We start from the raw sequence: 5,864 nt of genomic DNA, 5'->3' as shown, positions 1-5,864 counted from the left end.
AGTATATAGATGCTCATCCCAAGGAGCTAATTATAGAAGACACATCTAAAGGGTTCAAACTCATTCATCTCTTAAGAATTTTTGTGCAAACATAGCTTTTCTCTCTCAAATTGAACCTAAATGCATTGATGAGGCCTTGGAAGATGATTCATGGGTCATCACAATGCAAAATGAGTTAAATTAATTTGAGAGAAATAAGGTGTGGAAGCTTGTTCCGAGGCCAAATGACCATTTAGTTATCGGTACTAAATGGGTCTTTAGAAATAAGCAAGATGAACTTGGTATCGTAGTTAGAAACCAGGCTAGATTAGTGGTCAAAGGTTTCAACCAAGAAGAAGGTATCGATTATGAAGAGACCTTCGCTCTTGTAGCACGATTAGAAGCCATAAGGATGCTCCTTGCCTATGCTAGTAGTAATAATTTTAAGTTGTTTCAAATGGATGTTAAAAGTGCTTTTCATAATGGCTTTATTTTTGAAGAAGTTTATGTTGAACAATCTCCTGGATTTGAGAATGATAATCCTCCTAATCATGTGTTTAAATTGACTGAAGCTCTTTATGGTTTAAAACAAGCCCTAGGGGCTTGGTATGAGAGACTTAACTCTTTTCTTATTCTAAATAATTTCTCTAAAGGCAATGTCGATACTACATTATTTATCAAAAATTTTGAAAATAATTTTCTTATTGTTCAAATTTATGTTGATAATATTATTTTTGGTTCCACGAATAAATCTCTATATGAATCATTTGCTAAAAGTATGAGTCTTGAATTTGAAATGAGCCTAATGGAGGAATTAACCTTCTTTTTAGGCTTACAAATCAAACAACTAAGTAATGATATGGATAAGTATTTTTCTTAGTCAAACGAAATATACTTTAGATTTGTTAAAAAGGTTTAATAAGGATAGCTCAAAGGCTATCAATGTTGAATCTCGGATTTTGATGATGAAGTCAATTGTCATTTGTTGTCTAACCTATATATTGAGATAAGTGTGCAGGATTAACTACGATGAAAGTAAGACATGCAACAGGAGTTACGCCGGAGTCATGACAATGATCACGTTGGGAGTTCGAGAGCTCGACGGAAGTTAGGACAGTCGTCGGAGGTTCTGCGGGAACAAATCCGAGAAGTCCATAAGCTTGCCAAAGAAGCTCGTCGGAACTCGCCAAGTGGATCGTTGCAAGTCCAGGAGTTTGCCGGAAGTCCGCAGGAGAATCACCGAGGGTTCATCGGATGATCGACGGAAGTTCGTCGGAAACTCACCGGAAGAAGCGATTGACGCACCAGAGCAAGCTGCAGAAATTGTCTTAGAATTTATCATAGTTAGCATAATGATTAAGTTGAAAATGGGAGGTGATCCCATTAGCTTAATCTTGGGGCAATTGGGCCCCTGAAAGACCCAATTTGGGCCGAATGGATCTACCCATTCGGACCCTGATTGCTGTGGGAGGTGCAACCGCCCAAGCCAGGAGGTAGCACCGCCTGGGCTAAGTCTCCCAGGGAGACTGGGCGGTGCAACCGCCCCAGCCAGGAGGTGCAACCGCCTGGGCTCAGTCTCCAAGCGAGACTGGGCGGTGCAACCTCTCCAGACAGGAGGTAGCACCGCCTGAGCTCGGTCTTCGAGCTCTGGTAGGTGGTGCAACCGCCCCAGTCAGGAGGTGCAACCGCTTGAGCTCGATCTTTGAGCTCTGGCAGAGAGGTGCAACCGCCCCTGACAGAGGTGGCACCGCCTAGAGGCTCAGTCTTTGAGCTTTGCCAGGCTGTGCAACCGCCCCAGTCAGGAGGTGCAACCGCCTGATCCCGGAATTCCGGGAATTAACAGTTTTGAGCTCCAAATTTGAACTGGGTTGGGGCCTATAAATACCCCACCCATTCAGCACTGAAAGGAAGCAACTAACACTCGAAATCTTGACATCTTTCTGTGATTCTTAGAGCTTAAAATTGTTGTTAAGGCCAAAAGTTCTCCTCCCTCTTTTCATCAAATTTTTAAGTTGTAAACAGAGGAGAGAAAATTTCTGTAAGGGTTGTCTCCTATGCCCGTCAAAAGGAGTGAAACTGTAAAAGGGTGGTTGGCCTTCGCCTATTGAAGGAAGGCCTCTAGTTGACGTCGGTGACCTTGTCGGTGGAGGAAGCCAAAAGTGGAGTAGGTCAAGATTGACCGAACCACTCTAAATCTCGGTTTGCATTTACTTTGAGCATATTATCTTTACTGCAAACTTCCTCTAAAGCTTACTGCCTTCTGCGCTTTTACGATCGGGTTTCAAGCCTTTTTCTTTCCGAATCAGCGTTTAGACGTAAATCTGCCTTTTTCGTACGATCATCATATTTCATATTGCGTTTATGTTTTGAGCTTTACCATAACTACAAACTGCCTTCATACTCTTGCTTAAACTGCGTCTTGCCTAATCAAGTGATTTTCGAATCAGCATTTAGACGTAAATCAGTTTCTTCGTACGAACGGCAGATTTCAGTTTATGCCTATATTCTGGTTTTCATCATAGCTGCAAACTGCCTAGATTAACTTTAATATCATCTTGCTTAGAATCAGATTTTACACAGAAATCATCTTTATCATTCGAACGCAGTTTCGGTTTAATCGCAGAAAGTTTACCGCTGCACTAATTCACCCCCCCCTCTTAGTGCTCTCGATCCTAACAATTGGTATCAGAGCGGGGTTAACTCTCAAACGGATTAAAACCCTAGAGAGATGGCTTACGCCGAAAACCAAGAGGGCCATTCTATTACACGTCCACCCATGTTCAATGGAACGGACTACACCTATTGGAAGACCCGAATGAGGATCTTTCTTATTTCTATGGATTTTGAACTTTGGAATCTTGTCGAAAATGGATTTTCGAAGTCTTCTCTTCCAATGATCGATAGGAATGAATTGGAGAAGAAGGCTTTCGCTCTTAATGCAAAGGCAATGAATGCCTTATTTTGTGCACTTGATAAAAACGAGTTCAACCGTGTTTCGATTTGTGAAACCGCATTTGATCTTTGGCACACACTCGAAGTGACTCACGAACGCACAAGTAGAGTGAAAGAGTCAAAAATCAATCTTTTAATACATTCTTTCGAACTTTTCCGGATGAAACCAAGTGAGACTATTGGCGACATGTTTACCCGTTTCACGGATGTCGTCAACGGTCTAAAAGGACTCGAAAAAAGTTTTTTGGATTTTGAGCTCGTAAATAAGATTCTAAGATCCCTTCCTAAGAGTTGGGATCCTAAACTCACTGCTATTCAAGAGGCGAAATATCTAAACAACTTCCCTCTTGAAGAACTAATCGGGTCATTAATGACCTACGAGATGACTTGCAAAGCTCATGAAGAGCAAGAAGACATCCTTCCAAAGAATAGGAAGGATATGACACTCAGAACTTTAGAAAACCACTTGAGAGAAAACTCAAGTGATGAGGACTATGATGATGACTTGGCACTTCTAACAAGAAAATTTAAAAAATTCATTAAAAGAAACAAGTTTAAGAATGACACAAAAAATAAACTTGAACCCAAGAAGGACCAAGTTATTTGCTACGAGTGCAAAAAGCCAGGACACTACAAGAGTGATTGTCCCCAAGTCAAAAAGAGAACAACAAAGAAGAAGGCGCTCAAAGCTACATGGGATGATTCGAGCGCGTCCGAAGAAGAAGAGTCCAACACCGAGCAAGTTGCTCATTACGCCTTAATGGCCATCGGAGAAGAGGTAACAAATTTAATAGATGCAGATATATCTTTCGATGAATTATTAAATACCTTCAATGACTTATTTAATGAATGCAAAATTATTGATAGAAAATATAAATTGCTAAAAAAGGAGCATGATAGTCTTACTTGTGATTTTGATAAGTTAAAAACTGAATATCATGATAGTTTAAATTCATGCATTAAATGCCATGATCTAGAAACTTCCCAAATGGAAAACTTGCTACTTAAGGACACCTTAAAGAAATTTGAGGTTGGTAGCAAGTCACTGAACATGATCCTTGCAAACAAGGGTCACGTTCCCAGAAGAAGTGGAATTGGATTTGTGAGAAGTCCTCACCAAAATCCAACCACCTTCATAAAAAGCCTCATCCTACATGTTCGACACCAAAACAAATGCAACTTTTGTTGCAAATTTGGACACAAGACGCATTATTGTCCATTCAAGAAAATTAGTCCAAACAAATTGATTTGGGTTCCTAAAGGAACCATGATAAACTCTATGCAACATGATAAACAATGTAGATCTATCTTTGAGGCACCCAAAAGCAAATGGGTACCTAAAAATCATCTTTTCTTGTAGAAACCTATACCATCGCAAGCTAGGAGCAAGATATGGTACCTTGATAGTGGATGCTCAAGGCATATGACCGGAGATCCATCTCAATTCTCTAAGCTCACTAGCATAGACGAAGGCTATGTCACCTTCGGAGACAACAAGGGTAAAATCGTTGGCAAAGGAACCATAGGTAACAAATCCAACTTCTTTATTGAAGATGTTTTGTTAGTTGATGGCTTAAAACATAACCTCTTGAGCATTAGTCAATTATGTGATAAAGGATACTTTGTCAGATTCGAATCTAATGCTTGCATCATTGAAAAACCACACAAAAACATGTCTATGATTGCATTAAAACAAAATAACGTATACACTATTGACATCAATGATTTGTGTAATGAAATATGTTTTTCGGTGTTGAATGAGGATGCTTGGCTATGGCATAGAAGATTAGGTCATGCTAGCATGAAACTAATCACTCAAATATCATCTAAGGAACTTGTAAGAGGAATTCCTCATATCAAGTTCATCAAAGTTAATGTATGTGATGCTTGCCAATTAGGTAAACAAATTAAGGGTAGCTTCAAATCTAAGAATCAAATAAGCACCTCTAGACCCTTACAATTAATCCATATGGACTTGTTCGGACCAATCTCTACATCATGTCTAGGAGGTAGCAAATACGCCTTCGTCATTGTGGATGACTATAGCAGATATACATGAACCTATTTCTTAAAACAGAAAAATGAATGCTTTAGATATTTTACCAAGTTTTGTAAACTTGTTCAAAAAGAAAAGGGTTCCATGATTTCGTCAATTAGAAGTGATCACGGTGGAGAATTTCAAAACCATGATTTCCAAGAATTTTGTGAACTCAACGAATATAACCATAATTTCTCTACTCCAAGAAATCCTCAACAAAATGGAGTAGTAGAAAGAAAAAATCAAAATTTACAAGAAATGGCAAGAACCATGTTGAATGAACATAGCCTACCCAAATATTTTTGGGCCGAAGCCGTAAACACCGCATGCTATATTTTGAATAGAGTTCTAGTAAGACCCTTACTCACCAAAACTCCTTATGAGTTATGGAACAACAAAAAACCCAATGTTTCATATTTTAAAGTTTTTGGGTGTAAGTGTTTTATCTTGAATGAAAAGGATAACTTAGGAAAATTTGATGCTAAATCCGATGAAGGAATCTTTCTTGGTTATTCTTCGGTTTCTAAAGCTTTTCGTATCTTCAATAAAAAAACTTTAATTATTGAAGAATCTATTCATGTTGTTTTCAATGAGATTTCCGAAATCAGGAAAAACGATTTTGATGATGATGTTAATTTTGATTCCTTGAATTTAAATGAAACCCCGTCTCCAACTAGCAACTTGGATGCATCCACTTCCGAAAATCCTTACCCAAGGATTGGAAGTATGTAGATGCTCATCCTAAGGAGCTAATCTTAGGAGACACAGCAAAGGGGGTTCAAACACGATCTTCTCTTAAAAATTTTTGTGCCAATGCCGCTTTTCTCTCCCAAATTGAACCCAAATGTGTTGACGAAGCCATGAAAGATGATTCATGGATTATCGCAATGCAAGA

The sequence above is a fragment of the Musa acuminata genome, chromosome BXJ1-3 (genome assembly GCF_036884655.1).
Source record: "Musa acuminata AAA Group cultivar baxijiao chromosome BXJ1-3, Cavendish_Baxijiao_AAA, whole genome shotgun sequence".
Classification (NCBI taxonomy): domain Eukaryota; kingdom Viridiplantae; phylum Streptophyta; class Magnoliopsida; order Zingiberales; family Musaceae; genus Musa; species Musa acuminata.
This window is presented reverse-complemented; position numbering follows the sequence as displayed.